Source organism: Camponotus vicinus, unplaced genomic scaffold, assembly GCF_025532165.1.
Source record: "Camponotus vicinus isolate PSW18456_S1 unplaced genomic scaffold, iyCamVici1.0 SCAF_12, whole genome shotgun sequence".
Taxonomy (NCBI): Eukaryota; Metazoa; Arthropoda; class Insecta; order Hymenoptera; family Formicidae; genus Camponotus; species Camponotus vicinus.
Genome location: NW_028141948.1, coordinates 1,870,502 through 1,890,918, shown reverse-complemented (window position 1 = coordinate 1,890,918; position 20,417 = coordinate 1,870,502). Strand labels below are relative to the sequence as shown.

Genomic DNA, 20,417 nt, shown 5'->3' with positions numbered 1-20,417 from the left:
TCTTCGCTCCGCCTTTTTCGCGCGACAGTGTAAATTCATTGGTATTGTGCTCCGTGAGAAATGCCGCCTCCATGAAACTTTTCCCGGGAGCGCTATTTCCGCTCTATATTTCCCGTGCCGTTATAAAGGCCTATATCCGCCAATCCCGCTGCCTTTTTCTCGTACGTCCCATTTTATCGCTTCCTTTCCGCTTGACACTTTTTTTTCCCTCCGCTTTCCATCTCTCTTTCTCTCTTTCTCTTTTCGTTTGGGGATTTCATTGGGGTGATTTCATCACCGTCGCATACCGGAAAGGCCGCTTTTGTACGCACGTTACCGGTAACACGTCGCTAACTCCATCGATTAAGGTAAACGGGCTTGTGACAGGAATGTCGTTTTTCATGGCACGCCCTTATGCCAAGGACATGATCCTTTCTGCGGTGCCGTTGCTGGAGCACGTCGGTCACGATCAATGGCCACGATTATGCGGGTCCGCGCTGCAGGAGTGTTCATTAGAGAGGATTCTCTCGCGGGACGAGAGAAACAATCATCAAGGTAAAACAAAGTGAAGTATCTTACTTTTTAAACGTTTGGGGTTAATTATTAGAAATAATAATTATTCTATTGTAAATTAAAATTATATTTAATTAATATTATATTTAATATAATAATTTATTAATTATTATTAATTATTAAATATAATAATATTCAATACTCTCTCTAGAGTATTTTACAATAGATTAAAAATTTTTGATTGCATCTCGAAAGAGGCCTCGAAATCAAATTGCGCGCCTCGGGTCTTTAAATATTTTAGTTCACTGTTGTAAATAGATCCTGATTTTGAGAGGCGAATCGGAATAAAATTTCTTTTTTTTGGATTACGACGAGATTACACCAAGTCAATTTCCGTAAGTGGATTACAAGAGAATGGAATGGATCGTAAACTGTGTAAAGTGAAATGGTTCGCCTTACGCGTTTCCGAGCAAACGGACTCGCAATAGGGGACATTTGCTTATAAAACATAGTAGAATTGGATCCGGAGCAAGTGCGAGAATTTCCAGCAAATAGCATCTATCGTTCGCTGCGATTTCGTTTATCACTGTTTTTCTCACGGGCGCAACACTTGCCTATTTTCTTCTCAAACGCGCCGAGAATTCGCACCCTTCACGCAATCGACGCTCCCGCGACACAAACGATGCAATCTACAACCTGTCCCGCCACTTTGTCAAACGAAATTAACCTCCTGCCAACCGTCCTTGAGGAAAGGGACGCCAACCGAGTCTGAATGCTTGGTCTGGAAAAAACCTCGAACAATCTTAACCGCGGTCATTATAAACACTTACACGAAAGGTGCACAATGGTGTTCCAAGACATCGGTTAGTTTGAAAAGAGTATAACGAGCGAAACTGCCGTTAAAAAGTACCAAGGTACTGGGTTCTAAGACTTGTGAAACAACAGCGCGCGAGATTTATTAACATTTAAAGCATTGTAATTTTGGGGGCCAGTAAAAATCTAGTGAGAAGAAAAATACATGATTTAATTAATTAAAGTAATATTTTATTTTATCGTTATTTATTTTGTTAATAACTATTTATTTTATTTTTCTGAAACGCGTGCTGTCTCTCTCGGGAATAATTTTCATAATAGCGATAAAATTATATTCTCGCATTTATAAAAGTTTCATAAAAATTTATATAAAATAGTGATATAGATATAAAAGTTTTATATTCCTTCTTCTCCTCAGTTGAAATTAAGTTGATATCGCACCTATATAAATCACAAACTCAAAACGCGTTCATGATAATGAGTTGAAAGATGTAACGCAGTAAATAAGGAATTTCTTGGCTCTCTTGCAAAATTTAATAACAGCAAATTGATACTCATCTCTCCACTTATTTACACGAAGCGGACTCCTTACACATACTTGCAGCAATTTTCAAGGATATTGTCGCTCATCTCTAACTGTTTCCTTAGAACTGATCTCCTGTCTGGCTCACAAGAGAAATAGCGCATCTAACAGCTGAGAATTCGCGTAAGTGCATCCTGAGAGGAAAATTTTCAGCGTCACGCAAAATGAAACGAAGAAAGAAGTAATGAAAAATAATAAATTAAATGCAATTTGTGCGTGTCTTTCAACGTGCTTTCCGCGATGTATTTTATTATGTAATATTAAAAAATATAATTTAACATTAATAAATAATAATGTTAAAAATATACAAGTAAAATATAAATGTAATTTTAATTAATTTTTAATTCCTCGGAGCGATATAATTTCCAACGCATTTTGTATGAACGCTTGATTTGTTTCTTTTATTTATGCGTGATTTATATATTCGTTAATTCATCTCTCGTGCATTTACTATGACGCTTTGAAATGAGAAAACCGGGAACATTGTCGGTTTTTCATAACTACGCTCCAGGGTCCAGTAATAACGAACCATTATACATAAAATTTCGATAACTTACTTTATATAATGAGAGTGTATGTTTCGCGGACGGGGAACTTGTCCATTCAAGTATCATTTTCCAAAATTCGTTAACTACACAAGTTCGCTACTTGTATAACCGTTTCGACTAAATTAAAATGATCGTTTGCATGCAACTTTATCCGAACAATCAACATTATGATTGGACGCTGAATATGTCATAAATAACGCAAACGCAAAAAAGTCTCTGTTAACAAATGAAGAAAAAATATGTAGACTTTTCGTTATAAAATGACAAAAGAGTCACTTACTCTGCCTCGCAAAAAAGTGGCAAATGATACTAGGAACGTCTATAGATCGGAAATACCCAGTGAAAGATTAAACGAGCAACTTCTCAATCTTATTTTCTTCGCAAGTTTCCTCGCCCAAACTCGCCTGACCACTTCTACACCTAAAATGCCATTTCGATGATCAGAGAGCCGATCAATGCAAATTTCATCGAGACAAGATTCGCGCAGTTGAAAAGTCTTTTACAAAAGGATGAGAAGAAGGTGCAAAGGGACAAATAAAAGCGACAGAGGAAATAATGGAGAGAACGAGGGTAAAGTCCCACGGACTTTCCAAATGGAAAAACCTCTGACCCGAGATTCGCGTCGCAAGTTCTCTCATAACGAAGTTTCTTCCTTGGCTTGGTACGTGATGCACGTGTGTGATTCTCCCGATTTTACCACTATCTAGCATGATCCCGCCACCTCTTTTTCATTCCGCCGACAGCGACGGCTAATGGATTTAACGACCGAGAGGAAAGCTGGACGAATCCACGGGCGCAAAATCTCCCGGTCGCGGAAAAGCGGCCGTGAAGAATGTCTAGGATATAAGTGGGATTTATAAGGCACCATGGTACACGAACACGGTTGAGGGAAAGAAGAGGATCCGTAGAATTCGCCAATGAAGCGAGTTAATTAAGACGTTGCTTCCGAGAGCGGATCGCCTGTGACCGAGAACGATGCCATTTTTTACGGACGAGAAACGAGCATTCCGAGAGATATTTCTGCCATACATAAAAATGCCGAGATGCCTCGCAGAAGACTTTATTTCCCTCTGTCTGATGCAACGTTTTTTTTTGCGTCTGACGAAATGTACTCTTGAATATTAACCAAAATAAATAACTATCTATAGAACCGAATATCTACATATAAAATGTACGCATGTTTTATTCATGTTATTAATGCATTCTAGAATTAAAATTTATAATTAATTACGTTATAATTAATTATGTTGTAATGAAAAAATATATATTTCTCATAAAACAACGCAAACTGTCACACATTGTTTACGGAGCATCATAATTGCGTGAAATATTAATTGATAAGCACTGATGCAATAGGAAAGCCCCGTTTTAAGAGACATATTTTTAAAGCCCAACATTTATAAAGCATAATTTTTATGAGCGAGCATTTATGGCTTCAGGTTGAAAGGGGGTACTGCAATATACATATAATGCGCGCTTATAAAGCTTTCGGGAAGAGGAGGGAAGAAAAGAGAGAGAGAGATAAAAAATTGAATAGCGAATGCGAAATTATCCAGTAGTGTTTTCTATGCTGCAGGATCCTGTCGCGCATTTGGTAACATGATGCGGTTAACGTTGCAAAGAGGGAACGCTCGTCTTTGAGGACCTACCTGTTCTCTTGCCACGGCTTTGTCAACGCTCTTTGTATGATTTAATGAGCAAGCCCGCTTATCGTGTTGCGTCTCTTGATAGTGATACTTTTTTCGAGCTGTGCCGGCATTTTGTAGTAGGCTAAAAAGGTAATTCGTTAACTGGGAATATTATGACATTATGCATCTATGGTATTTTGTAGTCTCTAGTGTTTTGCATTTACCCCGACAAATGTAAACACACACATGAGAATAATATTTAATGGTATGATAATGTTTAATTTTATTTTTTAATAAATTTATATAGCCTGTGCATGTCATTCTTATAAAATAAACTTCTCAATTTGTTCGTTGTTTCTTTCTTGCTGATCAATCTCTGATATGTATGACTTAAGAGAACAAAATAAGAGTTTATTTGCGGAAAAACAGATTAATAAACAGACATTGTCTGCTTTTATCGCATCAGCAATTAACCACGTCACGCTTAAAGATTGCGCAGGGCGAGGTAAAGGACCTTCGTGGAACTCGACAGCTGGCGAACACGCGAAATGAAAATCAGGGACGCTCAGGGTGCATCTCATTCCCTGATCTACAGTACTACGAGTTAATGCACCCTTTGATGCACGAAACTAGCTTTGTCATCGGAAGAGGCGCCGAGGAAATTCGAGACATTCGCCTCGATACTTTGTCTTAATCAACGTCAAATTACCACAGCACAATATTACGATATGCAAAAGTCAGATATATAACAATTAAGCGACAGTTTCGGTCTGAAAGACTGATATGGAAATATTATTCATCTCTGTCCGCGAGCGCGCGTACAAGATTGCACTCTTGTAGTAATTTTTAGAATGATAAATATTTGATTTTTGTTTTGATACGACACGATGCAGATGATTATAATAAATCTTTTTTCTATCGATTATACCAGGAATGTACTGAAAGTATCGCGAGATAGCAATTCAATAATTGTTTTTTAAAATCGTTATTAGTTATTGGTCATTAGTTTCAATGCCGAAGAGAAACATACATTGGAGAAAAAAGTAAATGCGAATTTAAACGCAGCGTTCCGCTTCACAGCTTCTTTGCGCAATGCTGTAATCACAGTGTTTAAATTGAAAAGGCGGATGTAATCTACAGAATACCGATCACTCGAATAATTTACAGATTCTAGATATTACATTGTACAAAAGAAGAGTTAATTGCATTGTCTCGCTGATGCTCAAAGAAACCGGAAACAATCGCTTTTGAAATCATGATGCAACGATCAAGGGTCATTATCGTTTCCTACAAATGTAGCTTTTATACGATTGACGATAAGCTAATGTAGTAATATAGTATGTTCGGAAATTGTTCATTAGAAGAGAAATTCGATGACTCTAAAAAATAGTCTATTACAATCCATAAATTTCTACATCATATTTCTATTTTCCTCCTATATGATTAGTTTACATGATATACGTTATATGTTTGTATCGTGCAATTTTTTTCAAGTTTTACTAAAATATTTACATCAAACACAAGACGCGGAAATCTAATTTGCAAGGATCAAGTTACGATAAAAAGAAAATGAGAAGAAAAGTTAGCGTCTCTCGTAATTTTTAACGATGACAGGACGGTATTTTACATCGCTCATCGAGATAGTACATCTGAGACTGTAATTGGCTGCGGATGCATCTACGACTGCATCGAGGCACAGGAAGAAAGCTGCTACGCGCTGCCGCCGGACAACGTAATCTCTTTACTTTTTCATCCCCCTTTGCCCCCCGTATGAATTATGGGGATATTACGACGGTGGCGCGGAAGGCGAGAAGAAAGGGGTGGCGCAGGAGTTACGCAGAGGTTGTTCATCACTTGGATGTGCATGCGCTGGAGGAGAGATGTAAAACAAGACGCCGTCTTGTTTGTCGCAATTTCCGCACTTTTTCTCCTCCATCTCCGTCGATGTAATTTCCGCCCATGAGATTTCCTCCGCGACTCAACGATCATCTGATCGATACAATCGATCCTAAATTCGTTGTTCTAATGAAAAAAAATAGAGAGAAAAAAAGTCGGAAGCGACGCGTTTTGAAGATTGTTATCTGATTCAGCGAATCAATCGTGAGAACGGAAGTCTAGATTATTTATGATTCGCGTAAAACTCTTATTAAAGAGTGAAAAAGAGAAGCGAGATTGTATTATGTTTAACATGTACCGCAAGATACGTTCTTACATGTAATCCAACATTTTTGTAAAAGTACTGATTGCGCCTGTCGCGATGAGAAAGAAATTGCCCCTGGCCACGGAAATGCTCCTCTTCTTCTCCGCGAACATTTTTCAGAGCGGAATAAATTTTGCGGGACCGCAATGATGTAGATCGCAGATTTATGCGTGTGCGTAGGAAACAAGGACAGTGAACAGAAACTCGAGAAACTCGCGAAACTTTGCTTTTATCTTCGAAAAGTTACTAGTGCGAGGGAAGGTGATAAAGCGAAGAAGAGACCGGACGATAAATTCCGCCGAGAGTATCCTAGACACGAACGAAAGGACGTAAAACGGCAAGGATTATCTTTATATACATCTGCACATAAGTACCTCTTTTTCTCCAAGACAGATGTTCGCGTGTCGAATATTATTTCGAACGAAATTAGCCGAGAAGATACAAGCGTTCTCTTATTTAATAATTAGAATGATAAAATACACGTAGAGCGTGTGTCTTTTTACACAATATAAATTTTCCATAATTTGTGGATTTTTTGAATTAAATTAAAATTAAATTAAATTAAATTAATAACGCAACGCGCTCATATATCTTAGAAGAGACCGCGCGAAACCTTATCACGGAAACACAGCTGTTTTCTCGGTTTTGTATCCAAGAGAGCGAACAATGGTTAAAGATAAATGCAACGTGTGAAATCATAATCCCGAGCTGGATTAAATGGAATTCTATGGCATAATGCAACGCCAGGCGATATCGACAGGTAATACCTACCTTATTACGCGCATTTCCCGCTTCAGTCATTAAAGCGCGAGAGCAAACGGTTCGCGGATATAAGGCGCGTAAACTGAAATTATAATCGTGCGCACGCCTCGCGTCGGATTATGCCGCGTACACGAATAAATCTGCGGTCCATTGCGGTTTCGCGGTTGTTGTTACGACTGCCATGAGTAAAAGGCAGCTGCGGCCAGAGAGCCGCTCCAGAGAGCTGCTACGGAAAATCACGAAAATCCGTGACTCGCGGAGACGATGGATTGGCCAATCGCACGCGACAGAGCGACAAATTGCAGGGACGATTAGTCTAATTTTGCCGTCTGCGGCGACCGAGCGAGAAATTAAGTTAAGCGACTTGGACGATTGCGAGATCTAGATGTGCCGCGATGAGTCGTTAACCGCGAGGATAATTGCGCGATCCTGCGTGCCGTAATAAGAGTTTGTCATCCCGGATATCGAGCGGTTTTTTACATAATGACTGCTTTCCTGAGATCGTCATCAGTGGCAAAAAAAAAAAAACGTGCACGCAACGTATAATTGTACGTAAAATGGGCAAGGTATAAAAAAAATATTAAAAAAAAGGAATGTAAAGATGGAGAATGTTTTGATTGTGTAAGATAGCTGACGAATTATCATCTGATATTGAAAGATAAATTTCGTGGTTTCACATTGGAAACCGATAGTAAGCACTTTACCGAGTCTTCTCTCGACGATGCGGGATTAGAGGGAAGAGTCCCGTTAAGGACCTCCACCGCTTCCGGTGTAAATCCACTCGAGCACGATCGACCCTGGCAATCGGCCAAGAATCCGCGAATGGGCTCGCGATATTCCAAGTAATTCCGTCCGTGTGTCGACGACGTACGAACATTTATAAAAGAATGTCGATACCAAGTAGGGTTTGATTTCGCGGAAGAATAACTTTAATGCGGGATGAAATAGAAATTTAATATTTTGTCGAGCGGTTTCAATTCGAGTGTATTACTCCGACCGTTAAATTCGCTCGTCGGTAATTTCCCCGTTTCCGCAGGAAAATGTAATTTGAAAACTGAATTAAAATAAGGGCTTGAAAATAAGACGAGATTGAAACGCTGAGATCGAACGGGATGTTTTTGCAATTTGACTCCATTTCGGTTGACGTGCTTCTGAAATGTTTATACATTTTTACATGTAAATGCGAAATTACGCCGTGATCGCAATATTCCATTAGAATAATTCGACGAGAGATATTAGCCCGCGGGTAAAACGGTGCATTGAGATTCTGAAGATCGCGAGCATAAAGCGCTCGGCGCAATGCTGGAAGGAAATAAAGCAAAATGCATCTCTCCTCTTCAGGCTATCGGGCAAAAAAGGAGTAAGAGAGGAAGGGATTTACTTTCTCGTCGGTGTAAGCTTTTGTGTCTCTGCGGCTGAAGTAAATAATCCGCAGACTCCATCATGCGCGAGTCGACATCTTGAAAGCGAAGGGAGCTATTTTATTGCTGGCAAGGGAAATCGTTTGCGTCCCGCTAAAATTCAAATCTTCCGAAAATGCAGAGGAGAAGGAAACGGGAGGAAGGGAACGAAATGAAGATGCCTTAGTCGCATTAGAAGGAGCATGAAATCGTTTTGCTTCAAGATGTATGAGAAACAATAGTATATATATATATAAAATTTCTCCTCTTATTTGATTCTTTAGTCTTGGCTCTTTCCTTCTTTAGTAATAATGTCGTTCAAATAATAAATTCGATCGATAAATTCTTGACATTCGTCGTTTAATATAAATTGATAGTATTCCAATCAACAATTTAACTAGTTGCGTTGATATATATATTCTTGAGCAATTAATTTAACAGTATTTATTTTAAATGTTTTTTTTATCTTTTAATTTTTTAACTGTTACATATGCAAATTTGAATACATTTTTATACAAACATTCGTGTTTTTTCTTTTTGTTTTAGAGAGATTATATTTATATATCGATATCGAATTCACTTCAATGAGTAATTTGTGCAATCATCGCGGTTAATAAAATTATTATATTGTGCTGCAAAATATTTCTAATTTTCCTTATTACTATAAATGTAATAATTGCGAATCGAGATACCGTGGATTCAGCGAGAAGAAGCGAGGAGGAAGGAGGAAGCGGTGATAATTCTTACCTCTGTAGAGAGTAAATGCTGACCTTTCGACGGCATACTTTCCCAATGACGACGAAGAAGGCTTCTTCTCCCCTCCGTAACTGACCTCTCGCATCCTTTCTCGCATCCTCTCCCTCCTCCCTCCCCTCGTCATCATCGCGACACACATAGTTCAAGATCCGAGCCATCGCATTCTGCAATAATTCTCACGAATATTCGAGCAACATTCGAACCAAGTGTCACGTGGAATGTTGCGGGCTTTCGAGGATGCGTCAACGCGTGGTTTCTCCTCGTTGCAAAAGAGCATTGTGTAATTCGCTCTCGGAGAGGACCGAAGCTGACGTGAAACGATAGCGTAGCTAAATTTATCGCACGAGCACGGGATAGCAATTATCGAGGAATTTAAATGTTTACCTTCATTTATTCGAAAAAAAACGCGAAATATTTCGGCAGCTTTACGTAATCCGCGTTATGCGGGACGATCATCCGCGAACAAACAAACTCGACTCTGTACCATTTACGCCACTAGAATTTCATCACGGCTTTAAAGGTCAACGAGTGGCGAAAAGTGGGAAAGCAGCGGCGGGAATGAGAGAAAATAAGGAGGCGTCTTAAATTTTCCGCGACTTTTGTTCCATTCCATTACCTCGCGCCAAACAAAAATGCTCCCCGCGAGGATTAACATAAAAACCTGACATCCCCGTCTATCCGTCCTCTTCTCGCCCACTTATGCAAAAGCAGCCTTTAAGCAACCGCCATCCCCACAAGACGCGTCGCGCATTCCCGAAAAGCTACCGCCATCCGGAATCGCCGCATAAAATTTCGCGGTACTTTCGTCGTACTACTGAATTTTTATTAGTTCGTGCATTAGCATATTATGAGACCGCCAAGTTTTATGAAAACGAGACGCGCGAGCTTTCGCAAATCCGTCGAAGTCGACAAACCGCCTCGGATTGTCCGCGCCCGCGGAAATTAGCGTCGCTTTTTCCCCCCGACAATCTAACGGCGATGAAAAATTTATCGGCCAGGAAGCTGAACCCGCGAATCTACGACCGACGAAAAAAAAAAAAATAACGATAATGTTCGTAAAAAAATTTCGTCCTTCACGAAATGTCGCCTCGTACTAATCGAAAACGCGGGAATGCGCAATCGCGTAACATTAAATCGACAATGTACACGTGATGTGGCGCGGACAAATATTTGTTAAGTTTCGCGCCAATATAATCGATATATATATCGAATATTTCTTCGTTTGCGATCCAATACCGATAGGCGAATAGTTATACGTGACGGCGATAGATCCTCGTGAAATTAAGCGGCATTGGTCACGAAGTCACGTACAGGCTTCCGTCGGGTATTAACTACGATCGAGCTCGTTATCTTCGATGTTATCGCGTCGTCAGAGCAAACGTTTGCGTTACCGCAAATAGCGAACTAGTACTCCGACGACGACTTTAACCGGGTGTACTTAATCCATCGATCCGCGAGGTATTACGAAGAGAGATGATCGTAGGTAGTAGCTATCACAACGGTCAACAATGCGATTTCGACGCTCGCGTTGAATTAAATTTAATATATTTATCATTTTTCGCGTTCAGATTGCATTATATATATAATAATAATTTAATTATTGCAATCTGATGACGAGAGAAGAGTGACATCTAATTTAATACCGATATAAACAGATATTTGTATTTTAAAGATAATAATATTATATAATATAATAATACTAAATAATATTAAATAATATTAAGGATAATAATTACTTATTGTATAATAAATAATATTATAATTGTAATAATAAATAATATCAAACATAATAATTATTATTATATATTTCCTATTGTACGAGTTATATAATTCATACAATAGTTATTATCCTTAATACAAATCGCTTATCTGTTCATATCATGTCGGTATTAAATCAGATGTCACTCTTCTCTCATCAGATTGCGATAATTAAATTATTATATATATAATAATTTAATATATAATAATTAAATTATTATATATATAATAATTTAATTATTCGCACAGATTGTTACTTGCAATATAGTTGAAGGAATTTTGTGTTTTTCAAAAATTCGATAAAATAAAATTAATATTACAATCAATCTTGTATTGATGACATTCATATAGAAAAGCAATACATATATTAATACGAAATGCGTAATTCAATTACGTATGTATATATAACAAAGTTATTGATTTCATAAGGGAATTGCAAATATATACGAATCAAACATTACGTAATGCATTATTAATTGACGAGAATACTCGATGGCATCCACGCACGATATTAAAATTGTTATAAAACGTAGACTAATTAATAATTTTTATTATATTCGCCAAATATTATAAAACTTTTAAATGTAATTATTTATATATATTTTTTTTCCTAAACGCGATTTTGATTTGTAATCAATTATGTAACACGGATGTAAAATCTTTCTCATGTATCACATTTGCAAAACTGTGTGTATGCAATATTAAATGCAACAATAAATGAATTTCGTTGAAGAAGCATTACACAATTGGCGAATAGAGGATCATTATCGTTATAAAATAACATATGCGTGCGAGATCAGTTGATATTTCAATACAATCACAAGAGAGACGAGAAAGATAAACCAGGATTCTATAAAGCGGTCATGATTGATTGTGCAAGCGAAGAGAAATTATCATGGACGCGTGTTCTCGAGGCGCCTGGTCATATTTAAATGTCAAATGACATTTCTCCTCGAACAAGCCTTGTAGATTCACGGTATTTTTACGATGAATTTCATCTAATTATCCTTATTATCTCATAATCACCGTGATGCCGGGCAAACATCACCGCTTTATTAATGGCAACATTTCGCGCGGAAATTTCGAGCTTTTCGCAAACTGTAATCGCGCGTACCAGAGTTTTTTGTTCGACGCCACGACACGTTTCATCTTATGACAGTGCAACGGCCATGCAATTAGCGAAACCGCAGACGTAATCGTCCCGAGAGATTGCCCAATTTAAATAATGTTTGCCCGCCCCGTCCTCTTTCATAAGAACAAATAACAAAGCGTCCCCTTTTATTCGCTCGCTGCGCCGAAAAAAAATATATAATAAAGCGCACTCTCGCTTCATGCAACCAGATCAATATCTGCAGCCATTGCCAATAATTTTTAAACACAAAGAGTTTATTCATTTTCCAATTTCACATTTAAAAAATTCGCTATAAAGAGTAAAATATATTCTTATTCTCATTAAGAAAATTGTCAAGGAATTAAGTTTTTCTGTAGGTGTAGAGTCTACAAAAATATCTCTCGATCGAGCAAAATTGTTTAAATTAGTCTCGTGTGTCAGTAATCTTTCTATTTATTCGCGTAAACAAAAGTCTCGAGACGAAAGAATGCAAGCAATTCCAACTTTCCCTCATTTTCACTTCTAATATGTCAATCGATAAAAGTATATATGACGACAGTTATGCAACTTTCGAAAGAATCTCCGGATACGCGGATGTTTATTTTCGCGTTTCTCTTGCATCTTTTAAAAGCAGGAAACTGTACACATATTTTATATATTATGGCGAAGTAATAAATTATTCAATGTCATATATGCGCATTAACTATCCATGAAATGTCAATGAGATGTCAACGAGTTACATAGTGCTCATTATATCTCTCCAATTTTTTGCTTATAATTATCTTTTATTTTCATAATTTAGTTATCTTTTCTTTATTTATATTCATTATTTATTTATCTTTTATTTATTTATATTCATAATTTATTTATCAATTTTATTTATCTTTTATATTCATTATTTATAAATAATAAAATAAAAATAAATTATTTATAAATAATAAAAGATAAATATATTTATCTTTTATTTATTTATATTCATAATTTATTTAAGAGAGAATACATATTCTTACAAGATGCTTTAGAAATTTGGATTGGATAGGTTCAAAATGAACTTTTTACCCTGATTATAGATTTTTGTTCTAGACAACTTTTCTCTTATCACGGTGGTTTTCCAAGTTCGTGATAGAAAATAGAGTAAACTAGAATTTAGCTATCAATGATTTCATTTCCGTTTCCACAACGTTATTGGTTGCTGCAGTTTTGTTGAAATAGGATGATTGCAACGCTGTATTCTTTGGCTATGTGCATCGCAAAGTCCTTTGACGCATCGAACTTCGTTACCTCAGAGTTCCACTCGAATCCGGAATTTTTGGCAGATACCTAAAAAGCCTACCGCGTTTTTTTTCATCTCTTTTTCTTCCCTCCTTCGTGACATTGAGTGGATAGATTTATATCCAGGACGCGTCCCGCTACCGCTGTCTATTCCAATATTTTCTTTTGCTGTATATTTTAGATTTTTCCGATAATACGCGGTCGTTTGAGAAAACCCTTTTTTTTTTCTTCAACGCATCGCGAGAGAAATTACTCCTATCGACTAATCGCGAGTCATGTATATTCTATGTCACGTAAACGCCGTGCGGGCCAATTTGCATTTCAAATGCTCTTACGAGAAACGACTCGGGAAAGTTTAGATTGTAGTAACATCATATAATACATCGCGTATAAGTTTATCATATATATTAAAATATATTTTTTAAATAAAAGATCTCTGTATACGTAAAATTATATGTGTATACTGAATTTATATAAAATATGCACTAGAAAAAATAAATTTTTCAACAATACAATGACTGCGAGATTTACGCTGCATCTATTCAATATGTCATATCGCCTTTTTATCTTTTAATTTACGCAAAATAAATTATTCATTCTCTTTCTCTAAACACATATGGCACTTGATCTTGGATAATTTTGATCACAATTCTGTTAAGAATCGTATTAGCGGCCGCAGAAGAACTTTTAAACTCAAGAACACCAATTGATATTGCGACTAATTGAAGCATAAAAATAATAAAAAGTGCTTTGTAAGGGAATGAATAGAGTAAAAGTACAGTGGCAGAGACACTGGCAGGCGTGTACGGAACTTCCATCTAATTATACCGCCTAATTTGAGAAATCTACTTAAGGAATCGAGTAATCTACGCGAAGCACCTCTCGTAATGATCTCGTTTGCCAGTACGAAGAAGCGGAACTTTCCCGTTCCAAATCGATCGGCGCGCAGCTGGAAGCGCGATAAAAGTCCGTTATCTAGTATCGTCAGGATGGATTATTTTATAGTTCGATCGCGTGGGTAAGCACATAATTGTGAGCTCTACGAGAAAGCTCGATCATTGACATAAATGAGATGAGAAATAAATTTACAGTTTAATCGAAACGAGATCCTCTCGGCAATTTCAGATACGTCAATGTGTATTTCTTAATAAAAAATGTCCAAGCTCCGATTTTAATGGAAATTGATAGCTTTGTATGTTAAACAAATATAATCTTGATGAGTTATTTTTGTGAGTTGATGAGTTTTATTATTATAATTGAATCATAGCTACGTCTTTGAATTATATTTGCAGATGTATTATAATATCGGGAACCCATTGGAAAAAAATCATCGAACATATATATAATCATTTTTTAAGGGAATATGAATTCATACAATTACATATTAATTCATTATTAATTGCATCTAATTCATTGGCGTCAGCTACAATTTATGATTTGTGAAATATTATTAATATGTGTAAAGTCAGATCTATCAATAAGTAATATAACGATATGACAATTGTGTTATAAATAATTCAAAACTCATCAGTATAGCCAATAAATAGAATATAATTACAGTTAGGAAAATAACTATCGAGTCAAAAGTTTTTTTTTCTTCCGTAAAAATTAAAAATAAAATATAAATATTATAAAATTGAAATAAAATGGGAAAATAAAAAATAGAAACGCGTAACAAATATTTCTCAATTTGCGAATCTATATAGTAACTAAATAATCGGGAGATTATATTTTTTTGTTGTTGTTAATGTTATTATATAATCTCTTTTGAATATGAAATTACAGTAACAACTGTTAAAGTCGTATACTAAAACCGCGGTCGCGATTATTACTCGAACCTATTACACAAACTGCTTACACAAACTCAATTTGCGTAATGACTTATTAAACGATAATAATTGATCGTGATAATGAACACGACCGCTTCCGTCATATAACAGTACCATAGAGAACGATAATGACAACGCGATAACGATATGAAAAATTCATTGTTAGAATGGATCGAGCCGCGAAGCTTTTAACGAGACGCATTAACAAGTCCGATTTTGAGCATTAGAAGGTCCTATTAAGCTTTTTAGAATTTATCGATGATATTGCGGAGAGATTTTGAGCAATCTGTTACAAAATGCATGTGAAAGTGCCAATGAGATATTCATGAATCTATTCTTTCTCGCACACATAGACACGCTTTAATCATCTCGGCATGCAATATAAAGCGATGCGACAAAAAAAAAGAGACACTATCGAAGCGACATAAAGTAACGGGATATTATGTAATATGATTGACAGTGCTTTCAATAAAATTCTATTAACTTAACTGAGAAAATAATTGATTAATATAATGAAAGGAATATAAATGAATATACTCGGAGATCAGAGTATACGAGCTCTCTTCAAAAATTGATGCAATATAAAATTCTATTCCATGTAATAATAGAATTATAAAATTTAGACATCAATTAATCAGCTAAATGAACGTAACCGTTAAAATCCTGTAATATTTATTAGTATCGTTTATATAGTCTATCGATCTCATGATAAATTTCTGGTTTCCACCTAGATTGATTAATTTTAGCTCTCTGCCTACTTTGCAGACAATGCTATGATTTATAAAGCGGTAGAAAATTAGATATCCCTTGGATAATCAATAGCAAACTAGACTAGAAAGAGAGAAAAAGAAGGAAATCAAGCATTAACTAGCTTTCCCGATATTTTAGAAATAATATATGAAGAGAAAACGAAATGTTCTCGGCAGCGAGCAGACATCAGGGATGAAAAAAGGACAGGATGTCCTTTTAAAGTTTCAGCCACGATGTAAAGATCGTCTCGTAAAATCTCGACCTAATTCGACAGCGTAATAAAAGGGCGATTTTGCGTTGCTAACCGATATCGTGGAAGAGAATAGGAAGTGTCGTGGGTGAAGTGCAAGGTTAAGAGATTGGGTAACGGGAAGCGGTCAACAGGACGCGATCGCGGCCGGCACATTTCGATAGACGACGAATCAACACTCACGCACGTCACGTATCGCGGCTCTCCAACGACGTGGAGAGCAATGTAAATTCCGCACTCGTCCGCGGTGCAGTCGTGCAGCGGTGAATAAGAACGAAGAAGAAAGACGACTGGATTTTACTTGCGAATCGCAAATAGTCCTATTAATAACCGCGATATTCGAGGGCAGACGAGAGATCATTCATCATTAATCGACTCTATCGCAAGGAGCGATACAGGAGGTATTTCTCTACCTCCGATTCTCTCCTACGTCGCATCTCCTTATCCCGACTTTGCTCTATATCGCTCAGAGCTATTCGAGGAGCGAGAAGCGCCGAATAAGATTGAATGCAAATCCCTTCCGCGAGACACCCAAACGAGTTACGGCGACAATCAAAACATCGCGACATGTTTGTTATAACGATCGGTGAAATCCGGTGTATCTGATTTCGAGGCTCAAACAACACGCGGCGTCTCTGCTGCTCCTTCAAGCAGTCGTCTCACGTCTTCGTCATCTCACCGAAGCTCTTATCCAAGACAATCTCCGTCTCCCGGTTCGTCCTTTCTCTTTCCCGGCTACGGTTAATACGCGCATTCCGCACCGCTATACGCGAGAGAGGAAACGACTATAGGGATTAGATTACCGCGTAAGCGGCTTATTTATCGCCGCGATGGTCTGTGGATTCGCAACAGGCACGGAATACAGTCGCCGAAACGCGTATCCGCTAACACACAAATCCGCGTGCTATCTCTCCACTGTAGGAAACAATACTCTCCCAATTCGAAGGTCGGAAACGCGATACATCGCACGGTAACGCCAATCGATCTGATTGGCCTCAGCCGACATACGCTGCGCCTGCATAACTCACCGCATACTTTAACGAATGGTGCGAATAAAGGCGCACGGAAGAATCTCCTCTCCGCGCGCATAGTTTGCTCTCAGAGTTTATCGTGCGCCTGTGCTTCAATTTAAATTCCATTCGAATAGATTCGTTACAGATCGTCACAGATTGCCGAACAGCGGTAAAGACTATAACCAACGGGATAAGGATACGTGAATGACCGTTCGTACCAGTGAATGACCACTGAGTCTATTTTAATTCGATATTAAAAAAATAATAAAGAGGGTAGACATTTTTGAAGTAGGAAATTATAATGCTTTTTGAATTTATAACTTTAAATTAATTAAAGCAAATTTTTGCCGAAGCTAATAATGATCATTCATTAATTAATATTTTATTATTTTTTTACAATTGATTTTGAATAGCACACGTGTTTAAAAGAGAACGTATGACTGAAGAGTACGTGTGACAAAATTGATATCTTCGTTTAATAAATAAGATGTGATATATCTGCTAACGTTCCAGCCATTAATACATCTTTTTTAATTATATTAGCATATCTGATTGATTAAATTAATATATCTCGCATGTGAATAGGAAGGTATAAATATTGTAGGACATAAAAAGGGGAAAGATAAAAGCATATCGAGGCTAATGCTGATTGTGTTAGTTGCTATTACATGTGCAATCAGAAGATGTAAGGTAATCATGAGAAGATGTAACATAATCGACATCGCTAGATTGATTGTTGGAGTATTTTCTTTTTCTCTTTCTCTATTATTGAGAGATATTCTTCCTCTGCCTTTCTTTAGCATTTCGTTAGTTCGTATCGCACAATTTCTTCGTGGTTTGTTGCGCCGTTACCGGAAGCAACTGCGTAGCGATAGGAAGAGCAGACACGTAAAGACCGCTTGGATTCCTCAACCGGAGCTGATTTTCCAGACTGTTCGCCAACTTCTTTATGAGATATTGGAGCGAGAAAGACAAAGAGAAAGAGAGAAAGAGAGAGAGTAGACAACTTTGTCGGCAATTACTTCGATATTGGAATTTAATCAGATAATACATTTAATTCATAAGCCAACACAGTTTTATTTGCAATATAATTCATATATTCTACTTCGCAAGAATATAAAATTATAATATGACAATTGTAAATAATAAAATATCATAAAACGAAAGAAATATTCATATTTTGAGAATAATTGATTCAATCGTTTAATATTCTCGAAACTGAGCTATGTCTTTAATTTAATTGAAAATGCCATTCTTTTTAATCAGCTTTAAAACATAATTCTTTTCTATTTTTTTCTTTGCCTTTTTCTGTACTATTGAAAATGACAATTATTAAAAATGATTGCATACACATACATACACACATATGAAGTCATAATTTGCGCTTCAAAATATGAGATAATGAAAATTGTCTCTTATCGTTATGCTTGATGTCGGAAAAACGTAATAGTTCTATTTTAGTATCTAAATTTAAACTCAGTTTCATTTTTTGCATATTATTTGTGACCTAACCTAAATGACGAACTGCAAATTTCAATATTTAATTCCAACAATTTGATTTAAAGGAAAATACAGTTTAGTTTCGCGAAAATTATGATAATCATGCATTGGTTACGTCTCGCAAGAGCATTTCCTCTGGTTTATTTTCGATTATTAGATAAAAGCTGACCACTGCTCGAGGCAACTAAAATTGATTTAAAACATGTCGCTTTGATCGTGTGATTCGCGACACACTTCGAGTTTTATCTACACTTAATCACCGATAAAACGATAATTTGCAAATGCGCTATAATAACCAATAGAGCGAAAATCAAATCGCGATTTAAATTATAAAATTGAATTATAAAATTAAATTATAAAATTGAATTATATAAAAATTCACAATTATAAAATTTAATTATATAAATTATATAATAAAATCACGATGAGAAATAATAAGTGATTTATTACGCATTAATGTAATCACGCATAATATATATCGGTGAAAGTAGTTTCGAACGAAACTACAATTTATGTAATATATCTAGCATAAATTTTTTATTCTTAAATATATATATTATTATATGATATATATATATATATATTACTATGTCTGTTTTATACATGATATACAATTATGTCTTGTTTATTTATATTAATCTTTGCTTTAAAAATGGCAGACTAAAAATAATTAATTTATCCAATAATTAATTTATGCGCGATACATCTTGCATTTATGATAATAAGAAAACACTTATACGTTTTATGCATAACGAAAATATTACGAAAAAATATTCAATTTTTTCTCAATCTGGAATAACTTTTTCTAAGACTACAACATATGCAATTACATAACAATAAACTTACCCACGGTTATATAAATGTTGCATTTAAAGTTGCATGCTTTGAATATTTACTTCCGTTCACGTATATCGTGTACATATTAATACTAAATTAATATCAAACAAAACAGATCACGCCATTCGAACATCACTTCACCATCAATGAAATGCACCACGTTGGCACTTTTTCGGACACGATATTTTTTTCTTTCGCAATCGATCAATGGAAAAATACCGACGAGACTCGAGTACGAATTCTCTAAGATATCACCGCGATCTTATTATAAAGGCGCGTTGCAATCATTGATTGTCGCTAAAATATGATAAGATAAACCGGGACCGAATAGAGTTTCCTCTATCGCGCCATAATCTAACGTGTGCGTGGGATCGGAATCGAGAAAGGCGGTGAACCTGGCGACGACCAGGCGATGACTGAAAGCGGCACGACGGCCAAGCGGTGCCGATAGCCGGCTCGTACACCTGCGACCTGCGGATTCCGCGGAGTAGGAGAAGGTGAACCAGGTAGGAGAAGGTGAACCGTGAAGAGAAGGAGCTCTCGCGATGGCCTTTACGCGAAAGCAGCAGCAGCAGAACCTTCGGCTTATCCGCCGAGCGGTTGCCCAACGATCACCTCGCAGAAGACGCTCGGGATTCTTCAGCTGTCGATTTTTCAACGTTTTCTAACACTTTCTAAAATTAAGCCGTGAATAGCGACGCGTCCACCTGTTGAGGCGAAGTCGGCGCCGCTGAATTATTCCTAAACGACGAAAGAAAACGCGGTCTCGGCGACAAAATATCGAGCATCTCGAGAGTTTTCGCGGCCTCAAATTCTCGAGAAGCCGTACGAGCCAATCTCTCGGAATATATCGCAAACTACATTTCGCGTCTGGTTACCATATAAAGGAAAGTCGTTCTCTTTGAGATCGCATAC

At 36.8% G+C, this 20,417-nt stretch overlaps 1 protein-coding gene across 7 annotated transcripts in view; it reads right to left on the bottom strand.

Moving 5' to 3' along the window:
- The window catches only part of Pgant9 (polypeptide N-acetylgalactosaminyltransferase 9), a 189,519-nt gene that overhangs the window by 109,459 nt on the left and 59,643 nt on the right, over positions 1–20,417 (bottom strand). The window contains exon 1 of one of the 7 annotated variants that reach the window (XM_083084592.1): positions 19,512–19,916. The exons of 5 other annotated variants lie outside the window; for them this stretch is intronic. The gene's annotated coding sequence lies outside the window, so the exon portion shown is untranslated. Of the gene's footprint in view, positions 1–9,173; positions 9,293–19,511; positions 19,917–20,417 lie in introns of those variants that run through there. One more of the 7 variants, XM_083084593.1, reaches the window with a different exon arrangement.